The sequence below is a fragment of the Lissotriton vulgaris genome, chromosome 10, assembly GCF_964263255.1.
Source record: "Lissotriton vulgaris chromosome 10, aLisVul1.2, whole genome shotgun sequence".
NCBI lineage: Eukaryota > Metazoa > Chordata > Amphibia > Caudata > Salamandridae > Lissotriton > Lissotriton vulgaris.
This window is the reverse complement of record NC_141698.1, coordinates 186,900,516-186,923,516: the sequence shown is the minus strand read 5'-3', so window position 1 is coordinate 186,923,516 and position 23,001 is coordinate 186,900,516. Positions and strand designations below refer to the sequence as shown.

At 43.8% G+C, this 23,001-nt stretch overlaps 1 protein-coding gene across 2 annotated transcripts in view; it reads right to left on the bottom strand.

Moving 5' to 3' along the window:
- Nucleotides 1–18,448, bottom strand: part of FLCN (folliculin) — a 232,767-nt gene extending 214,319 nt beyond the window's left edge. The window contains exon 1 of one of the 2 annotated variants that reach the window (XM_086940860.1): nt 18,352–18,448. The gene's annotated coding sequence lies outside the window, so the exon portion shown is untranslated. Of the gene's footprint in view, nt 1–18,345 lie in introns of both variants that reach the window. The other variant, XM_086940859.1, reaches the window with a different exon arrangement.
- Between the last annotated feature and the right edge of the window lie 4,553 nt (nt 18,449–23,001).

Here is a 23,001-nt window from a genome sequence, read left to right as displayed (position 1 = left end):
AGCCTTAATTTTATTTGTATACCTCAGACGGTTCAAACGTTACTAAAATGTCGGCAACATGTGTTTCAGCTCAGTGGAAACCTATTTGCAAAGTTTGACTGGTCACCTCTCTGTTGCTTATTGCTATGTTAGCATATTAAATTAGTACTAATGAGGTGTAACCTATGCCCAGACAGCACTAACAAGTGTAAAAATTACAACACAATGAAGAACTATCAGAAAATGTGCTGCATTACGCCGCATAAGTTGTCTTTTCTAGCCTCATAATTAAGTCAACCCTGCCGCGTAATTTGGCCCTCTCCTGCTGCATAATTTCAGTGGGCTCGATTGTAGGCAATACACTGCCACTGACTGGGAACACAGTCCTCACCCTCCACTTTGTGCTAGGCAAGGCCATATGTATCCAGAATGGGTCCAGTTAGCCTACAGTACTCTTGCTCACAAACACCACGCATGCATACCAATTGCCTTATGCACAAACACACTTAATTTACAGTCGGATGTAAACAGAAGGTTCTGGGCATTCACACAAAAGTGGAACTTTACAAAGGTTGACCAGTAGGCTGCAATTTGAGTGACCCAAATAAACAAGCATGGTCTCACTAAGGATTTTCTTTTTACAATGGATGCTGCCACCACAACTCTATGTGCTATATAAAGTCCACTGACACTACTGAGGGTGAGCTTGATGATTCCATCCAAAACCTCTGACAGTCATGAACAGGCCCAGACTTCTGCACACACACTTAGATTAGTGTGACACCAGGGCAAAAATAAAAGAGTGGTTACCAGATATACTCAGGTAGGTACTTAGGGCAGGGGGACATGCCTGAAGACCATACATGGGGTATTCTTGGCCCAAAAGTCTACATTTGAGCGGGCTAGAAGAACAAGATGTACCATGCAGAGTGGCAGACCAACAGATTAATTCTCATATTACTGAATATTCCAACTTGTGTAATTTGTAAGGACCAATTAGGAAATGTGCAGGGTATCCCTATAACCTTCTAATTCAAGAACACAATTATTCTGCTTCTCTTTCAAGCGATAAGAAGCATTTGGAAAGACAATAGGTCTCAGCAGTAAAAGGAGGAGTTATTGCCTTTGCCACTACTTATTTGCAGTGATAATTAAAAAATAGTTGTCAGCCGTGTCTCAGTAAATACGAAAACATGCGTCATAATGCATATTTATGCATAGGCGCCATATTGCAATTGGTTCCTAACAAAGAAAAGCCATTCCAAGGAGGCCACAGATGACAACACATGTATGCGCAAGCGTCATGAAGCATCCATTGGTAGTGATGTATGCTTGCGTATTATGGCATTCAAAGATGGCCAACAATGTGTACATTTGTAAGAGCATATACTGTAATATATACTTTCAAGTGTGTTGTGATACACCATCAGCCATTTAGAATTTACCATTCCAACATAGCTGAAGGGCATTTCAGAAACAGTAAATATTTAAAGTAAAAAAAAAAAACTTGTCAGCAGTGTGAAAATGTTAGCAAGTAAACCATTAGCACTTTGAAGTTGCTGACTTCTCGTAAATAATTATTTTTAAAAAAGCATGAAACCAGTATCCCATTCAGTAAGCTGTCATGAAGTGCATGGCCGGCAAGAAGCACTCGCAGCCAGAGTTGACTCAAAGCTTTTATTGGTGCAGAACTTCTCCAAAATGTCGATAGAAATTAGCAGTTCGTTGCACCTTTCGTGCTTGACGTATTTTCGAAGTATAGAAAACTTCTTCCTCAGAGGCGTAGGAGATGCGAGAATGTGTAAAGTTCTGATTTTGCCCCATATTTAAATCTGAAATTGCCCGCCCTGGATGGGCCGTCCGTATGGATCTGAGCAGAGGATTATGGCAGTGGTAGTTTAGTACTCCTCCCTTCTCAGGGGTAGCACCATAAACGTTGCAGTTGAAGATTTAAAGCCCTCAAATGGGCCTCGACAGGTTGGTCCGTTCTCAATCCAGCCGGGCAGTTTTTGGAGTATGATATATATATATATATATATATATATATATATATATGCAGTACGTAATGTTTTTATTACAAGATTAAGAGAGACAGCCGAGAGGCAATTCCACAAAGAGTTATTACAGTGCAAATCTACCACCCCTAAGGTTTGTTAGAAGCTTTAACCAACACCAAAATCCCTCTCTACAAAAGTAATTTGTGACATTTCAAGTAACAAAATATCGATCTATAATGTTTAATACATATAAATAACAACCCACCCTTAAATACCTATGGACTTTAACATATAGTTTTCACAACCCATATGCAGGGACTACTGTGTTTATCAAAGATTTTTATACTAAACAGATCATACCTATACCATCAGAAATATATGAGTATTTAAGGTGCACCAACTTGCACCTATAAACATCAGCAGAACAGCATAATTACAAACAAAGAAATATTTTCAAGATTGTACTTTCCAATTACCTATTTTTGTGCCCTGATGAAGTTCCGTCTTCGAAGGAACAAAACGTGTTTGCTGTTTTGCATGCTATGAAGATTCATCAAAATAAATAATAAGGGATTTAAAATTTGAAAACATACCTCAGACCTACTCTTGTGTCTTTTTGGGGATGGAATATGTGTACCACATATAAGTATAAAAATGAGGATGGAACTAGGTACTAGACTGCAGCTATTTAAAAGTTACCTTTAAATGCCTATTTACTTTAACATATATTTTTCACAAATAATATGGGATACCTAATACCTTTATCATAACGTTTTATTCTAAACAATCAGGTTTATAACATTTTTGAATGGCTGGTCACAGTACCAAACTCAGATCTACTGTGATGGCCATAAGCCTTCCCACAAGGCAACCATTGGGTACTATTATAAATCTATTATAAATCTGTATAAAATAAAAACCCTACTAATACAGCCAAATAAGTATTACTTACCATAGTGCAAATTGTCTACCCCAGTGGTTCCCAAACTTTTGACTCCTGAGGACCCCCATTGAGTTACCACTGGAAGCCGGGGACCCCCAAGCAATTTGTATGAGTTAAATTTCAAACATTTAAAACAGTAATTTGAAAAAAAATACACACATGTGCACACAAAACAAATACTCAATGTACTAAGGATTTTGGGGCCAGATGTACGACCATTTCATTTAGCGCCTCGCAATTGGCGACACATTGCGAGTGGCAAATTGCGAGTTGCTAAATGAAATGTACAACAGTGTGTTTAACACTGTTTGGGATTCCCAATGTGGTCGCAAATTGCGAGGTTCATTAATATTAATGAGCCTCTCGCAATTTGCTACCCCATTGGGAATGCTAGCCCTCCCAGCGATGGTGGCCTGCTGGGCTCTGCAGGCCAACATGTCTCGGACTGCTTTTAAATAAAGCAGTTTAAAAAACAAATGCAGCCTGTTCACCATGGATTTAAAAAAAACATGAAACATTTTGTTTTCATTTTCTAAGGGCAGGCAGGGGTCCCTGAGACCACTGCCTGCCCTTAAAAAATAATTTTTCATGCATTTGCAAAGGGGAAAGGGTCCCCTGGGGACCCCTTTCCATTTGCGAATGCATTACCATCTACTTGAAGTAGGTGGTAATTGTGACTGTTTTGCGACCGCAAACATTTGTACATGGTTTTGAGACTCTATTTGGAAGGGAATGCCCCTTCCAAATAGCAAGTTGCAAAACCTATTTAGAGAGTCGCAAACAAATTGCGACTCGTGAAATGGGCTACGTACATGGCCCAATAGGTTTTTGCATGCACAAATGGGTTCGCGAACCCGTTCGCGCATATAAAAACAGATCGTACATCTGGCCCTTAGTATTTTATATTGAAGTAACAGCCCCTCTGTCACATGTATTTCATTTGTTTTATAGCATCTCTCATACCATTGTAGGATGTCAGAGCACTTTACATAACACACATATAGAGACATTGAATCATACATGTAAATCAGTGTGTATATAAAATGTTTAAAGAGTGCTTGGTCTGGAAAAGCACAAACTCAGGATTCGGAACATAACACAGTGGCTAGCATTGACTTTAACATTAAAAATGTATTTCCACCCAAATATATCTTTTTAGCAGCATCACGATAATTAATAACTGGGGCAAAATATAAGTTCCTAACTGGTACCATGCAGTTTGCAAGCAGCTCTTTGATGACAGTTTATAGGTCCCTCTGCTAGATTACAATTGTCACTTATAAAGTGCACAGTAACAAAAGAATCTCTGTGACAAAAGCAGTAACCACGAACCTAGGCACATAAAATGCTGCTTTTTAAGATGCATGTTACACTCCTTTGCAGTAGGCACATTAACCCTCTGTGCTACATTAGTTAAATCAAAGCTGCCACTGAACAAAACTCTCTTCACTCTCCAGCAGGTACATTAATCACTGGCATTCTCTTGACACTTTTATTGTTGCTGAAAGCTGCTAATTATACAAGAAACATTTCTGTGCTTTTAAAACTGTTGCCTATGGACCCCCTGGGAATGTGTCACGGACCGCTGGGGGTCCGCGGACCACAGTTTGGGAAACACTGGTCTACCCCATGGTTTGTTCAGGTGGGTCATGAACCCCAAAACCATTGCGTACTGTGGTAATCTGCAAGATTTCATGTAACAAAATACATGCCTATAAACTTAAGCACGGTGTAAGAACAATCCACCCTTAAAACGTTATTGCCTTTAACAGAAGTTTTCCACAATAAGTAAATGAGACCTACAAACTTTGTAATACATTTTCATTATAAACAGATCACATCGGAGGAATCTGACATAGCTTTTCCCCGTGAATCGATAAGGCCTCGAGCCTTTACAACTGCCTTGACAACACGCGCCTAATAAAGGGTTCAAGAGCCGACAACCATCAGGTATACATTTATAAAATTGAAAATACGTACAAATGACATTTGGCAAAACAATTTACAGGCCCTCTCAGTAGGGGCCCAACAAGAATCATCACAGTACAAATCTACTCCCAGGGTTTGTCTGATAAGGTGACCAATACAGTGCTTAATTAGTGAAATATTAAGTGCCATGACTCTGACCAAGAGGCCACTGCATCTTGCACCACCCATCGCCCTTTTCATGGATGCCAAAACAACTACTAACCATCTCTCTCGCATGTAAATGCGATATTTCAGATTATTCCAGGTCCCGAAAGCGAAAGGAATTGCGGGGAAGGCAGGTATTGGCACTATGTAATGTATATCGTATTCCTAAACAAATGTTGTCCTGCTCATCTCTAAATTAGATGAGCAGCGCCACCATGTGGTAGACTGTTCTAAATATGCTGTTGACAATTAGGTGCCTGTGCTAAGCACCGGAAACCAATTAAGTGCCAGTGCTGAGCACCGGAAAGCACCGGCTCAAATGAAGCACTGGACCAACATCAAAACCCTTGCCTACTATGATAACTCGTCAGATCACATGTAACCATATCCCTTTCTTCAGCTTGTAAAATAATGTGGTAACAATCCACTATTAGAGGCTACATGCTTAAATATATGCTTTGTACTATAAATGAACCAGGCTCACTGCCTTTGTCATTTGTTTTCATAATAAACAGGCCAGACCTATGGAATCTGGCATAACATTTTCCTGTACAGCAATCAAGCCTATAGCTGTTATCAATGGCTTTTCAACAGAACCAGCACATCCTAATGTACTAAGCATAAACTTTGTCATTCGGCAGCCATCTGGTATACAGTCATAAAATTGCAAATGTATACAAAATTACAACTGGCAAAACAAAATACTATCTCTCCTAACAGGGCTTAACAAGGAATCTCACATTGCAAATCTTCAATATACATGGTTTTTCAGAGAGTGTAACTAACACCAAAACCTTTGTCTACTGAGGTAATCTATGAGATTGCATGTAAAAAACACAATTATCTATGGATTTTAATTCAGAGTAATGATAATTCAACCTTAAACGCCAACTGACATTACCATATGCTTTTCGCAAGCAATATTTCAGGCCTACTGCCTTCATTGTAAAATTTCATAATAAACAATCAGGCCAAGAGCCTTTATCATTGGATTGTCACTATAATCAAATCAAACCTAATATACTGAGCGTAAGCTTTCTACAAGGCACTTTGTCACTTGGCAGCCATCAGGTATACAGTCATAAAATTGCAAATGTATACAAAATTACAGTTGGCAAATCAAAATATCACATCTCCTAAGAGAGCCAAACAAGGATTATTGTAGTGCATTGCTTGCATCTCCACAGTTTGTGCAGGCAGTTCACCAACACCAAATCCTTGCCTACTACGGTAATCTGTGAGATTCCATTTAACAAATTGTCTGCATACGTGCTTTACCACAGTGTGATGACAATCCATCCCTAAAAGAAGATTTGGCGCAACGTTCAGAGCGGTCGACTTTAGAACGGAAGAACCAGGTTTGAGACTCAGTGTTGGCTGAGCATCCTGTAACTCTGGGCAAATCGGTTAATCTTCCTGTACCTAAAAAACAAACAAAACAATGTGTTTTAGGTCTCGCCCAAGCACCGCATGCGCGGTCTCTTAGAGACATGCTATATCCACTTTGGGGGCTGACTCTCCGCCCATTGCTTTTGATTTGTTTCTTCATGCGTCTTTCCAAAAAGCTTTCTTCTGTGTGGTCAATCTGTGTTGTCTGTCCCTCCTTCTTGTGGCTTGCCCCCTCCCATGTAGCAATGGCCTATTACTTGTATCTTTTCACTTTTGTCTATTGCAGTTCGTGTATGCGCACTATTTTTTCATTTCTTTCAGCCCGTGTTTTGGGAAGGTTCCCTTTTCTTTCTTTGTAGTGTTGTTGCTCCTACATCCGTTTCTGTAAGCAGCCCTGAAAATCTTGTCCTCATCTTGTCACATTTGCTGTTTTCCGAGAGTGCCTGTTCCATCCACCCATTCCTCCCTCAGCGCTGTTTGCCACCTCCGTCATCAGCCGCTCTTTCAGTTTCCTTCCCTCTGATTCCCACTTTTGCTTCCCGGCCCCTCGTTACAACTGTTTCCAATGGAGTGCTACACCCAAACTTGAGACCGCCAATAATCACACAGAGACAAAATGTATTAAAAATAAATATCGCAACCATATATGCAAACCCAAAATGTTATAACTATGTAGTTTATAAAACTAACAGTTTACTTTTGTCTATTTCAGTTTATGTAGACGCATTATTTGTTTTATTTCTTCTAACCCGTGTTATGGGAAGGTTTTCTTTTGTTTCTTTGTAGTGTTGATGCTCCTAGCACAGTTTCTGGGAACAGCCCTATAAATCTTGTCCTTATCTCGTTACATTTGCTGTTTTCTGAGGGCGCCTGTTCCATCCACCCTCCCTCATCGCTGCTTTGCCCCTCCATCGTTGGCCGCTCTTTTTGTCTCCTCCTCTCCGAGTCCTTCTTTAGCTTCCCGGACCCCATTGTTACAACTGCTCTCAATGGAAAGCTACATGCACATGTGAGACTGCCAATCATCACACAAAGGCCCAAAACATTAACAATAATTATTGCAACTATATATATGCAAACCCTAAAAGTTATAGCTATGTATTTTATAAAAAAAGGAACCGTCAGTACAGTGTCTTGTGGCTAACCCACGTGTTTCAAAAGTTCAGGAGCAAAGAAAGCAGCTGTGCGAGCAGCCTACATCATCGTCTTCGCGCTGCGTCAGGTGACTCAAGTTCGCAGATGAGTTGTACAGGGACGATGCTGCAAGAGGTGATTGATTTACAGATACTGATTCATGCTTTTACGTCAAACCGCATCAGCAATACTCCACAAACCAGCTACCACTTCTAATTTATGTTGTGATGCCTCTGCCTTGACAATATACAGAGCTCCACTGCCTTTCAATTAGTTATCTTATAAAAATAAGTTGTGTACTGAAAGGAGGCTAAAATAAGACCCCTACTACTGAAAGAACAAAGCCTCAGTGTGTTTTGATAAAATGACTTAACAAAAGAATGTACTATAGCTTTCTGAACACATGCCAAAGGGAGTTTATGTAATCTGCAGAGATGGTTTCCAATGCCATTGAGGTAGTGCAGACATTAATGTTTCAGCTGGCTAACATCGATAAACAAGCATTTGCAATGCAATGGCACCCGCATTTATGAGAGTTTTAGCTATTGGCATTGTAAATGACAATGCCTTTTATTTATGTGTTGTTTTTAAAACAGATAAATAAAAAAGGCACTGTCATTTACAATGCCAATAGCTTTGACCTATTGCATTTCAAATGCTTTTGTGCTATTAAAATTTTAAAAAGCGTTAGGAGAGAAAGTGTCCTGCCTGCAACAGAAGGCAGGACAAAGCTATTTGAGAAAATAGTGCTCGGAGGCTGTAATTAAAGCCTACCGAGATACAAACAAACAATATCATTTGTAAAGCTCGCTACATACCCGTGGGGGTCTCAAGGCGCTGAGAGGGGGTGGGGAGGGGTGCTACTGATCGAAGAGCCAGGTCTTGAGGAGTCTCCTGAAGGCCGGCAGGTCCTGGGTCTGTCGCAGGTGGGTAAGGAGAGTGTTCCAGGTCTTGGCGGCGAGGTAGGAGAAGGATCTGCCGCCGGTGGATTTTCAGGTGCGAGGTACTGTGGCGAGGGTGAGGTTGGCAGAGCGGAGGTTGCGGGTGGGGGTGTGGAAGTTGAGTCGGTGGTTGAGGTATGCTGGTCCGGCGTTGTGGAGGGCCTTGTGTGCGTGGATGAGGAGTTTGAAGGTGATCCTCTTGTTGACGGGGAGCCAGTGCAGGTCTCTCAGGTGGGGTGTGATGTGGTTGCGTCGTGGGATGTTGAGGATGAGTCGTGCCGCGGCGTTCTGGATGCGTTGTAGCCGCTTCAGGAGCTTGGTTGTTGTTCCAGCGTAGAGGGCGTTCCCGTAGTCCAGTCTGCTGGTGACGAGGGCGTGGGTGACGGTCCTTCTAGTGTCGGGGGGCTCCATTTGAAGATTCTGCGGAGCATTCGGAGGGTGTTGAAGCAGGATGCGGAAACTGCGTCGACTTGCTTGGTCATGGAGAGGGCGGAGTCTAGGACGATCCCCAGGTTGCGTGCGTGGTCGGTGGGTTCTGGGGCTGTTCCTAGAGATGATGGCCACCAGGAGACGTCCCAGGCTGAGGGGGTGGAGCCGAGGATGAGGACTTCCGTCTTGTCTGAGTTCAGCTTCAATCTGCTGTGCTTCATCCATTCGGCAACGGCCTTCATTTCTCTCTGGAGGTTGGCTTTGGCTGTGTGGGGGTCTCCAGTGAGGGATATGATCAGTTGGGTGTCGTCGGCGTAGGAGATGATGTTGAGGCTATGTTGTCACGAGTGGTGCCATGTAGATGTTGAACAGCGCGGGCTGAGGAAGGATCCCTGTGGGACGCCGCAGATGATCTCAGTGGTCTTGGAGCAAAAGGGTGGGAGGCGGACGCTCTGGGTTCTGCCGGTAAGGAAGGATGTGGTCCAGGCCAGGGCCTTCTCTTGGATTCCGACGTAATGGAGGCGAGCTGTTAGGGTGCGGTGGCAGACCATGTCGAAAGCTGCTGATAGGTCTAGAAGGATGAAGGTCGGCTGTTTCTCCTTTGTCCATCAGGATCCTGATGTAGTCGGTGGCGGCGATGAGGGCGGTCTCAGTGCTGTGGTTGCTGCGGAAGCCTGACTGAGATGGGTCCAGGATGTAGTTGTCTTTGAGATAGCGGGACAGTTGTCTGTTGACAATCTTCTCCGTGACTTTCGCCGGGAAGGGGAGCAGGGAGATAGGCCAGAGGTTCTTGAGGTCGTTGGGGTCCGCCTTCGGTTTCTTCAGTAGGGCGTTGATCTCGGCATGCTTCCAGCTCTCCGGGAAGGTTGCTGTCTCGAAGGAGGAGTTGATTGTTTTCCAGAGATGGGGTGCGATGATTGCGCTGGCTTTGTTGAAGACGTGGTGAGGTCATGGGTCAGATGGGGATCCGGAGTGTATGGAGTTCATGGTCTCGATGGTGTCTTCGTCGCTGACGTTGGTCCAGGTGGTCAGGCGGCTGGTGCGGGTGGAGGTCGCAGGACTGGTTGTCTCTGCGGTGGATGTGGGGGTGTCGGAGTTGAAGCTGTCGTGGATGTCTGCGATCTTGCGGTGAAATAAGGTGGCCAGTGAATCGCACAGGTCCTGAGATGGTGGGATGTCGTTGGTGTTGGAGCTAGGGTTGGAGAGTTCTTCCACGATGCTGAAGAGCTCTTTGGAGTTGTGTGCGTTGTTGTCTGGGCGATCTTTGAAGGCGGTCCTCTTGGCGGTCCTGATGAGTTGGTGGTGTTTGCGGGTGTAATTCTTGTGGGCTGTGTAGCTGTCTGGTGCACGGTCACGGAGCCATTTCTTCTCCAGCTTCCGACAGGTGTGCTTGGAGGTCCGGAGGTCTTCGGTGAACCACGCAGCTTTTTTGTTGGTGTGATTGGTTGCTGAGGTCTTGGTTGGGGCGAGGGTGTCGGCGCAGTTGTTGATCCACTGTTTCAGGTTGGTGGCGGCGGTGTTGGGGTCGGTGGAGTCGGCCGGTGGTCTCAGGGCGAAGGTGGTGGTCAGTTGGTCTTGGTGACTTTGCCCCAGCAGCGGCGCAGCAACTGTTGGGCATGGTGGGGCGTGGTGGGTTTCCTGATGGTGAAGTGGACGCATCTGTGGTCGGTCCAGTGGGGTTCAGGGGTGTGGCTGAAGGAGACGTGGGGACTTGCGGAGAAGATGGGGTCCAGTGTGTGTCCGGCGGCGTGGGTGGGTGTCGTCACAAGCTGTTTGAGTCGGAAGTTGGCGAGGTTGTTGATTAGGGCTGTGGAGTGGACGTCGTTGTTGTTCGAGGTGGAGGTTCAGGTCCCCGAGGAGGATGTAGTCCGTGGAGGCGTGGGTGCTGATGAGGTCGGCGATGGTGTCACTGAACTGTGGTCGGGGTCCGGGTGGTCTGTAGACGAGTGTTCCTCTGAGGGTCGTGTTGGGGTCGGTGTGGATTTGGAAGTGCATGTGTTCGTGGTGGTGAGGGTGTCTTCGGTGTTGGTCGAGACTGTGAGGGTGTCTTTGTGGAGGATGGCGATTCCTCCTCCCGCTCCATTGGTGCGGTCCCTGCAGGAGATCTTGTAACCTTCTGGGATGGCTATGGGGATGTCTGGTGCCGAGGTGGCGTTCAGCCAGGTCTCTGTCAGGAAGGCGACATCCGGGTGGTTGAGTCTATGAGGTCCCAGAGTTCGATGGTGTGCTTGCCGGCGAAGCGGGTGTTGAGGAGGATGCAGCGGAGGTGGTTGGATTCTCTGGTTGATGGTTTCGCGGGCCGGATGCTGGTGAAGCTGCAGTTCCGGCAGGTGAAATGCCCTTGGGTTTTCTTTCGGGGTAGCCCGGTAGCAGGAGTGGTTGCGTCCGGTGTTGAGTGCTTGGAGGGTGCTGGAGTCGTAGTGCAGTCTAGTCTTGTGGCGGTTGCAGGGTCCAGGGGTTCTGGCGCTGGGCGCGGTCCAGGCACGGACAGGCGCAGACGGACTTGCCTTTGGCACGCCTTCGGCGCGCTTCCGCGCGGCGTCCTCCATAACAGGCGAAGTAGGAGGGAGGAGCAGCTGGGAGCAGGGCGGCCAATGGGCGAGGGGAAGGGACACCGAAGAAAAAAGGGGGCGGGCCGCAGGGGAGCAGCGGTGGGAAGCGAGGAGTGGGGGAGCGGAGGGGCACAGAGGGCAAGGGCGCAAGGGAATGCCAACACAATAACAGAAAACAGAAGGAAAGATGCCAAGGAAGTACAGCTAGGTCACCAGGGGCACAGGGGCACAGCGGCGAGCTTCAGATCCAGCAGCGGCAGCAGGGGGGAGCCGTGCGGCGTGTGGGGTGACCAGAGGTCACAACACACATAACAGGGTGTCGCCATCTGAGGTTACAAAATGAGACAAGGCAGTACTAAGGAGGGACTACTAAGCCTTTTGACCAATGAACAACCACAGTTTACAGTGGACAATGACACAAGCCAATAAAGAATATGGGCGGCGGAGAGCGGGCGGAGCTTCTAGTCCCTACCTGAATACAACTTGCCTCACAGAGCAGCGCATGCGCTGCCCAGGCTTGCACTAAACACATTTGCAAAGCCAATAGGCCTACTGAGGCAGACAAAACATCCAATGTACCTCACTTAATCAGCAAAACATTCAAAACTATTTTGTGAACACAAACAATCTACACTTACTATCCACACAACTACTGCAGAATAGAAAAAATTAAAATAGAACCTCTCGCAAAAGGGAGACCTATTGGCTCTTCTAATGTTTGGTGTGTAATATAACTGGTGCTCATGTAAACCGCTTCAATACCTAGGGTCGAGTTTGTGCTATATAATACTGCAAAAAAAACAAAAATCCTATTGTCTTTAACACATGCTTTTCACATTGAGTATGTCAGGCTTCCTTGATTTGTTATGATGTTTCATAATAAACAAATCAAACTATGAAATCTGGCATGACTTTTCCCAATGAAGCCTATACAGTTTACCTTTGGCTTTATACTTTCCCCAACACAGTCCTATTCAGGGGCACATAAATTTGTAATAATCATGCACACAGTTATAAAATTACACATATGTAGAAAAATGCAGCTTGCAAAACAATAGACATAACTGAGTAACGCAGAAGTGAATCAAACAATATCTGCCCAGATCCCACCAGGGTGCACTCCTTACATTACTGTGCTGGAAAACGTTCCTACTAGAACAATTGGACTGACTACCTCACGGGGTAGCTCCAACCACAGCGCCACCTAAATGCCTTAGGACAGCAGTATGTAACCAATGGGGCATTAATGACCGTCCTACGGGGCGAAGTCTCTGAGTTAAATCTTGTGGAACGAGGCTGGCCTGCACACCGAATTGGAGGCTTCAAACTGGCTTAATGTAGTTGACCATAACCAAATAGTTTGTCAAAAGACAGTTATTGGACCTGACTCATATAAATGGGTTTGTCACCTACCACGTCACAGCCACCCCCTCAAAGTCAGGCCGAGCTAAAGGGGGCCTAGTTACTTTCATATCTGTTTTTTTGGTTGGTTGCACAGTATCCGAGAAGGTTATCACACCATTCTACCATATCCTTATGGGTAGTATAGAGGATGCCCTGCATAAGATCTTAAGTGATCACATAAAGGATGTATCAATTATTTGAGTAGGTGATTTTAACATTGAAATGTGCATCTTTGGAGAATATCCAATATGTGGAATCAATGATTCATTTAATCAGCCCCTCACACATTTTAAACACAAGCCTTATGGTGACTCACTAAACAGAGTGATCCTTGCAAACAATTTAATTTTTGCATCAGAGTAATGCACGCAGAGTGTGCCAAAGCTCCCGACATTTATAGGTCCTGGTTCAGGTTCCACAATACATTACGTTTTCATTTCAGACATCATTGCTTATGCCATATAAAGTTGTGGCATTGTGTGTAAGTGACCACAACCTGCTCATATTGGAGCTTAAGATACCCCTAGATGAGGTCACATTGAAAATCCCTCAACCCCAGATAGAGTATAGCAGGAATAAAGGACTATCTTATAAATGGGAGAAACTGATAAGGTGCCATCCCATAGAGATCTTCTTATGGACAATCAAGCAGAAATAGACATGGTCCTCCAAAAAACAGCAAACCTGACAGCAGTAATAACTGCATACACCATGCTGAATAATTATATGGCAGATAGATTAACTAAGGGTGTAGCAAAATCCAGTCACAATTCAATGGGGTTGATGGAACCTGTTCTAAAACCCATAGACTCTTAAAGCTTGAGCTACGTGAAGGACCATGAGACCAGCCAGGAGTAATCCAGGCTATGAGAATTTACAAAGAAAAAACTCCAAAAATATATTTATAAAGGAAAAAAGCTTGGGAAGATCTTAGGATGGTGAGTGAAATCAAAGACTCCTGAGCTTTTTGGCAGACAGTAAACTCCATGAACCCCCTGGGCGAGACCATCCAAACAATGGATTGTGTTATCCCAAGCAAAGACTTTGTGGCCCATTTCTCTAAAGTCTTTGGACCAAAAGAGCAGACTCTGAATGCAGGCCCTAACACAATAATGAACTGTGATCCAACTGCCACCCTGGAAATAAGCAGCTCAATAAAAGTGCTGGATGTAATCTTAGCTATAGAGAACAGTCCACCTGGGAAAGCCAAAGACCCTGACAGAATCCCTTCAGACCTCTTTAAATCTCTCCCACAGTTCTGGGCAACCTTAATTACACGTGTTAGAAAAAGCGCAATAACAGGCCCCCTTGTTAATATAATCGTCCCTATTTTCAAAACAGGAGATAAGAGTCATTTTCACTCTAATCGCCCGATATCCCTTCTAGATAGCACAGTTAAGACCCTAGGAAGGGTACTACTGGCCAAATTGGAAAGAAGGGCTACAGAGTCACATGGGCTCTCAGACATACAGTTTTGTTTTCGTCCAGGCCAGGTCTCTATTGAACTATCTTTAAAAATGTCCCTGATCGTCCAGAAGTATACTAAAGCCAAAAAAGGATGTGTCTATCTTACATTTTTGGACCCAACATGTGCCTTTGAGATGGTAGACCGGCTAAAGTTGTGTTCCATAATGCTCCAATTACGCATTGACAGCACAATAATCTCCCTACTCAGTAGGCTACATGAACATGCCAGAGTACGGTATAGTAGGAACGGAGATTTATCTGAGAACTTTCCATCAATTACTGGGGTTGAACAGGGATGTGTCTGAGGCACCTTTTCTCTTTCTGATTTATATTAATTCTCTGGGTGAGCACCTGATAACGACTGGGAAGGACCTGTCACAGATCAACAAGAGAGAAATTCCTGTGCTCCTTTATGCAGACGACGCCGTTCCGATTGATGTAGATTTTAACAGGAAATTTCTCTTGAACGTAAGAGCCATGCAATTCCAAAGAGCAGTTGATCCAGTTTTTAGATTCTTCAAAAGACTGTGGCACAACCATCTAGAGAAATGCTTTGTATTTTTAAAAGTAAATGCGTGTCTGTTCCCACATTTTGCGCAGGCATGGGGGTATATTAGTGGCAATTACCTTCAAATTGTGGAGAATACGTTTATAAGAACACTCCTTGCAGTTACACATTCTACCCGACAGCCTTTTGCCATGAAGAGGTTAGGCTTGATTATATGGAAGATCATATTGAGCTACAACCACTTTTGTGATGGCACAGAATCTGGAAAAACCCAGAAGCCCATCTATTCACAATCTTACAGGATTGCCTGAAGCTGCACAACTGTCTGGATATTCTGTGGCTTAAGTACATTGAAATGAGTTTTGAAAGTCTTGGTGGCCCAACATTTTATCTTTACCCGGATAGTTGTTGACTATTCCCCTAACTCAAACTAAAGCACTCTGTAATTAAAAAGTACAAAAGCCATGGGCAGAGACTAGAGTGGGAAGGTTAGAAAACACCCTTAGGATTTTCCTGCATGCTCCACACTCTACTTACAGGTCATTTAAATGAGAGGCACAAGTTCCTTCTGACAAGGTTTTGTCTCCAAACTATACACTTTCTGCTAGCTTTCCCAGTAAAAGGCAAGTGCTTTTCGATTCTTCCTTGCTGTCATTGTGAATTTCCAGCAGAACAAAGCACTTTTTTCACATTTTACACTGCACAATGAGGGCGGTGTCTTCGACTTATACTACGAGCATTAAAAACCCGATCTCATGCCGCGGCCTTTGCTTATTTGCACTGCTCGGGAAATGAAACCGTTATACCTGCTGTTTTAAATTGCATATTAGGTGCTATAAAGGTACGATCTTATTATTGAAAGATTTTCTTATTGCACAAAAGTCTTTTATTACCGTTTTTATTGCTTTTAACAAATGTCTCTCTCAATTTTATGAAGTTTAATACTGTATGTGGTTTTCTTTTATATGCTCTGACTTCTATGGGTCAGTTGAGCCAAATAAAGTATTTGATGATGAGTATACAACCACTTTCACCAGGTTCTAACAAGAATCATCATAATGAAAACGGGAAGGCATTGACAGAGTGGCTGGCCAGTGCTAAAACCCCTTCCTACCACACCAAACAATGAAGATTACATGTAATAAAATACCTGTCTAAAGCCTGTAACATAGTGTGATAGCAACCAACTGTTAAAGGTTTACTAAAGCCTGTAACATAATGTGATAGCAACCAACTGTTGAAGGCTTACTGGTCAAATCCTTTTCACAATAAATAAGCTAGATCCACTGCCTTTGTCATAACATTTCATAAAGCAGACCAGAACTATGGCATCAGATATAGTGTTTCCTAGTGCACCAGTCAGGCCTGCAACTTGTCACCCCAACCAAATCAGTCCTCCAGTTTTAGGCATATGTTTTTCCACAAGGGAACCACCGGGCACACAAATACCCAACTGTAGACTTTAAGATATAGTGATAATATTCAAAACTTAAATGCCTATTGGCCTTCATGTAAGCTTTTCTCAATCAATATATTAGACCTAGTAACTCTGAAAACATTTCATAGTAAACAGATCAAGTCTATAACCTTGACATTAGCTTGCCCACCATAACCCTCTCAGTTCTGATGTATTGAGTATAAGCTTTGCCACACAGCAAAAACTCAGGCAGTCTTTTCAGTGGAAGCACTCAAATTCAGCCCAATCAAACACTGTACTTTGGGGAACCAACATGTGGGTGGAGCCCACGCCCCTCCCTCAATAGTACTCTGAAAGTTTTTTTGTTGGACAACTAAGGTCAAAGACAGTTGCAGTCAAGCCAGACCTAAAAGCCCACGCAAACTAGTGTGACCCGGCACATTCCATTGAGCTCTCCAAAACAAAACTGCGCTCTGAAGTCTAAAGTTACATTTGGAAGGGGATGGTACTGGGACTGAAATACATTCCTTATGACTGCCCTCCCCCCATCTGTGCTGCTGCCACAGAAAAAAAATCACTGTAAATAATCTATCTAGATATTTGAACATCATTTCAATGCTATCTGTGTGCCCACTAAAGTTCATGCTTGTGCAGCCATATTGCTGCTAGCTCATGCTGCTGGATAAACAAACAAAATAATCAAAGCTGCGTGGAGGGGAAGCATTTTTTTCGGTAAAAGTATACAACTTCTTCCCCATCAAAACAGCACTCCTGACTACCAACATGTGGGCGGGACAAAATCCCTCTCTTGGGTATTACGCATGAAAGCTTTTTTCTTTTAAGGTTGATCCAGTGCTTAATTTGCAAAAAAAATAAATGCCACGGCTATTGTCAGGCCGCCACTGCACCTTGTACCACACATTGCGCCTGCCAGCGCCACCAATGTTAGTGACAACACAAGTACTAACATTAACACTACTACAAGTGTGGCAGTTCGGACTATTTCAGGCCCCCACAGCTATAAGAATGGTTTAGGTGGCAGGCAATATTCAATTGTAATGTATATTGAGTTAATAATAAATTGTTGTTGTAGTCATCTCTAAATAAGCAAGGCAGCGCCACCTTGTGGCAGACTGTCATAAGCGTGTGCTGACAATTAAGTGCCCGTGCCGAGTCCCAGAAACCACTGGCTCAAATTAAGCACTGGATTCAGTCCTAAAAAAAGGAGTGGGGACGCTGACATCATGACAGGAAGTGACGTAACGATAGGTGGCTTGCACCATCAGACTCATTACCTATCCTCGCTGACCCCTTAGATGCGATTGCATCAGAGAAGCCAGCGAGTGAGCAACATTCTGAATGAGCTCCGAACTCGCCCCAGAGAGGCCAAAGAGTGAATGTGTGGCTCCATTTGCTCCAGTTATCAAGCTCCTGGTAAAATAAGTGGGGGACGCCGTCCACCTGCGTGGTACCCCGACTTGAGCCCTGACTGGGTTGATCATATTATATCTTGCGACAGCTGCACTGTCAGGTCAGACCTAAAAAAATGAATCTTCTCTATTCAGCAGTAAAAGACTACAACTCTGAACACCAAGACTGAAATGCTCCTGGGCAGGAAAAACACAGGTATAGGGAAGAAATCCATTGAATCATGAGCTGAGATGGACAACAAAGCCATCCTATGAAAGGAGCTGACCCAAACCCCACTTTAAGCATATGTAATGTACAGGAAAAAATGGTTTGAGAAAGGCAGATAAAAGTGTGTATTGCCAAGCCCGCTTATAAAGCATGAAAAGGAGTCATATAGCTACCTCAGACCACCCTAGAACTTATTTTGGTTCACAAATACCTGCTGGGTGAGGGCAGGGCACAAACTGGCAAGGAGAGAGAAAAGGTTCCACTTTAAATGTAGGGAGTTTTAAGTGGGATAGTCCCTATGAATTTTCAAAAAAGTTGGTTTTCGCCAACGACAGAAAAGATGTGAAATAAATAATATTTTTTCCGCTCAAGCCTGGGAAAACTAAAACTTATGGGGCGCTTTCCACTACTTACACGGACCTTCCATGAATTCAGCCTATATCCACCTTCGGTTGTTGATCTGTCAACATATGTCATATGACAGTAAATGTAAGACTTCCGGGTCGCTTTATAACCAATCCCACGCAGTTGCCTGTGGATAGGAGGGGGCGGGATACAGCGAATGCAGGGTGACCTAGGATTGGAGCATTGGATGCAGCATAGCCAATCCTAGTGCTTCGCACATCGCTCAGAAGTGCGGATTGGCTGTTTGAGTTGGCGTATGTCTCTTCTGTCCTGAGCAGGGAGCCGAAAATAGACAGTTGTTCTGTTAGAAGCGACCTGTGCTTGTTTGGAGGACAAGTACTGATTGGGACCGACCAGGTTAGGTGGCCGTTTGCTGTTCTCAATGGGAGGATAGATGGGAAGGCTCGGATGCGAGGGAGTGAAGATCTTTGCCCAAAAAGCTGCCCGGGCGAACCCCCTGCTAATATTTCCAAACCCCAACCCTCGCTGTTTTATTTATTTATGCGATTTTATTTAGCGCGTAAATTACCAGAGCTGCCAGAGAACTTTACATTAGAGCGTTTTAATGTTACATGAGAAGGTTTAGAGTAACAATGTAGTAGGTGACCATACTTATGGCTACTACAGCCCCCCCTCCCCTCGTCGTGTGTGCAGCCCGGGATGAGACAGATCCCGGGCACACACACAGCCGCACCCGAACGTTAATTAGGCCTTGCAGTTGTTTCAACCCTTGTTGGAGGCCCTGCAGCTCCACTCTGCCTACTGATTAAAGGTTACCCCCCCCCCCCCCCCCGAAATTGTTTCTTACCCCCCCCCCCCGAAATTTGGCTCTGGTTGCGCCTATGTATAAGATTACATATTATATTACAGGTAATATGTTTACAAGGTTATACAGATAAAGAATACATATTTACAGAGATAAATACAAGTTGTTATACGGCATAGTTTACAAATTTAAGATACACCGTAATAATTCTAGTCGCATTCCCTCAGAACAATTATGCTTCTGTCTTTTCTAAGCATTCTATTAATAGGCTTTACAATGACAAGCTTTTGTGCTATGCTTTGTGTGGGATTGAGAAAAGCATGATCTACTGCCTGACTTCATTGTGCCCATTATGTCTGCATAGCGCCAGGACACCTCCGGGGGGGGGGGGGGGGGGGAGTGTATGGTTTATAATTCATTCATTAATTCTAGAGTAAAATATACTTTAGTACTCTTCTAATTGCAACCTTTACCCTTGTCAGAATATCCTTAGCACTGGATGTTCTGGAGCGAGCCTGGGGGAGAAGCAGGCAGTTATGAGATTTATGTGAGACCTGTTGTTAAAAGAAGATACTCCACGTACAAGTAGGTAGAATAAGAGTTGTCTCACTCTTCTTTATTTAAGATAACAGGTTTCTTAAGCCACGGTGCGGACCAGTGTGTTCCCTCGGATCACGATCACCAACAGCGGATCGAATCCACGGGAACACACACTCCAAGAACAACATTACATTCCAACCTAGAACATTACAATAGCGATGACATGTACAAATGCAATGACATATACAACATTCCCACAAAGGTCATTTAACATTTTCTTCAACTCCTCCCTAGCACTCAACGGTACAGGACGTACCTTATGCATGACCGGCTGAGCGTCAGGAACCAGTCTGATTTTATGACTAAAATTCTTAATGCACTCTACTTGATCTTTAAAAACTTCCTTAAAATCTTCAAGTAAGCTCTTACAGTCAATTTCCGAACTTCCCACACTCATGACCTCCAAATCCCTCACCTTAATGGGATTCTCATCCCCTTGTACCAAGTACAAGCCCATTTTTGCGAGGTCCTTCCACCCCACAATATTTTTCCCCTTAATTGCGACATACACTTTTGTCATAATACATCGACCAAGAATTTCAACTTTAGACAAAAAGAACCCCAACATGTCAATGTCCTTTTCTCCAAACGCCTTTGGATTAATATCAGGAGGAGCTAAGTGAACTTCTTTTCCCCAATTGTCATAAAAATAAGAGTCACGTAAAATTGTTATCGGGGAACCTGAATCACCCATCACTGTTGTCTGAATTCCATCTATCAATGCTTCGCAAAAAGGACCCTTTATCTCCAAAAGATCTTCCTTATGATCCAGAGTTAGCAGCAAATTGTCAAAATCTTCTGAACAGGACTTAAAATTGCTGCTCACATTACTGATTTGAACTACTCTCTTTTGCGCCGTACAGAACTTTTGGAAGTGGGCAAACCTTTTGCAACTAGAACACCGCTTGTTCAAGGCAGGACAATTAGGAAAGTTACCAATGTGAAATTTTGATCCACATCTGAAGCAAAAAATTTGAGGCTTTCTTTGAACTGACATTAAAGGAGTAGTTGGTTTCTTTTCAATGACCTTTCCGCCTATAGCCAGAACCCCCTCATCCATGGAATCTTCTTGCTGATAAACAACATTAACTTTAGTAGCACTAGCTTGCAAAGCTTTAGTAGAAATAGTGGACCTTTCGATGCCCAGAGCCACAAGTCAACTACTTCTGAAAGAGGAGGATTTTTACAACTTAAAATCTTTTCCTGTATTTTATGTGAAGAACAATTAAAAACAAATTGGTCCCTTATCATATCATCAACTGTTGGACCAAATTCACAATTTATGGCTAATACTCTCAATGCAGAAATATATTCCTCTACTTTCTCCTCTTCTTTTTGTTTTCGTTTATAAAACTTATGTCGCTCCAGCATAATGTTAGGTGTTTCAGAAAATTGTTTTTTAAGCCTCTCTATAGCCTCCAAATAGACATTCCAACGTCTATCCCACTGACCAGGTGAAGAGGAATAGGAGGTAAACTCTGAAAAATACTCGGAGCAGTCAAACCCAAACTGCCGAAAAGAAGAGCATATTTCCTTTCAGCAGAATATTCTGTTGCATCTATGGCAACTATATGATTTTCAAAAAGTCCAAACCACTCAGACCAAATAAGGTTTGGCTTACCCGGCTTTGCCAAAAATTGAGGAGGTTGTGTAAGTTGAGTAATTTGTTGTTGGTTCAAGCCATATTTCAATTACCCAAAAATTGTAGATAAATAAAATAATGTTATTTCAAATTCAACCCTGACAGTGACTTAACCCCAAAAATTCAAAGATTCTGACCCTAAATACCTTTGAAGGATTAACAGAGTGCTTTAAATGGTTCCAGATAGAATTCTTAGCACCAAAGGATAAAATAAAAACGGCACAAAATTGAACAAATAGAGTCAGAATCACCGTGTTGAATTTAAAAATTGCCCAAAACAGGTGTGTGTATCACAGAGATCCAGAGGCGAAGAACTCGGACATCCAGACACGAAGAAATCCAAGTTTGGCACGCAACACGTTGCCAAGGAAACCGTAGTCCCATTCAGAAGAAAATGGCCGCTCCGTTACGTGATCGGCGTAAGCACGCTTTCCCGGACTCCTACCAGGATCCTTTGCGCAAAACGCTACTGTGACGTAACAAGTCACACGCACACTGCTTCAGCCGTTAGCCTCAGCGCGAGCCTCCACTCGAGCTGCCAACGGCCTCCAGATCTGGGATTTCAATAAAACTGAGAAAAATAAATCTTACCAGCTTTATTGTTAAGTCCAAAATCCGGTTCCAGTTCAGATGTAGAACCAAATGTTTCCGCCTTCGAATCGACGAGATGACGGGTGCGGGTTCCAGCAAGAAACTTGCAGCTGGCAAAATAAATCCAAATCATCGCCAAATGTTAAAAGAAGATACTCCACGTAGAAGTAGGTAGAATAAGAGTTGTCTCACTCTTCTTTATTTAAGATAACAGGTTTCTTAAGCCACGGTGCGGAGCAGTGTGTTCCCTCTGATCACGATCACCAACAGCGGATCGAATCCACGGGAACACACACTCCAAGAACAACATTACATTCCAACCTAGTACATTGCAATAGCGATGACATGTACAAATGCAATGACATATACAACATTCCCTGAAGCCCCATAAAACCCCAGTCCACTACACCTGTGCCTTGCCACCTAAACTACTCCTGAACTTGTCTTCCCCTTCCTACTGCAGATGATCTTAAAGGAGATGAGAGGTCGTAGGAGGAGAGAGAAGAAGAGAGACAAACAAGGAGAGTCAGAAAATGTATAGGGAAAATGAAAAGGCACTGATAGCCTGCAATAGAAACATTAAAAGCAGGCAGCTAGGTCAACACCTAGTTGGCCCAGTCCCAAATCTGGCCCTGTAGACCTGTCACAGTGTCTTTGTGACAGGCAGTCAGGCAACCCCTTTTAGCTTCTGCCCACTTTCCTGGGGCTCAGGCCGAGCATGACAGCCGTACAGTGTCTGGCTAGATACAAGGTGGCAGTTGTTTAAGGCATATTGAATTGTAATTGCATGCATAAAGCACTTACTACCCCTGATGTTATATTGTTATTTGAATTTATAAGGCGCACGACCCCAAGGGGTTTCCCAGTGCCAACCTGGTAAGGAAAGAGAAGAGGAGCAAAGACGTTACAAGTTGAACAGCCAAGTTTTCAGACATCTACGAAAATTCCCATAAACCGTTTCTTTTCGTAGTGAAATGGGAAGAGAGTTCCACATGGAGGGTCCTAGGTAAGCAAAGGATCGACCCCCACATGCGCATCAATCTCATTCTGGGAACAGTAAATTTAA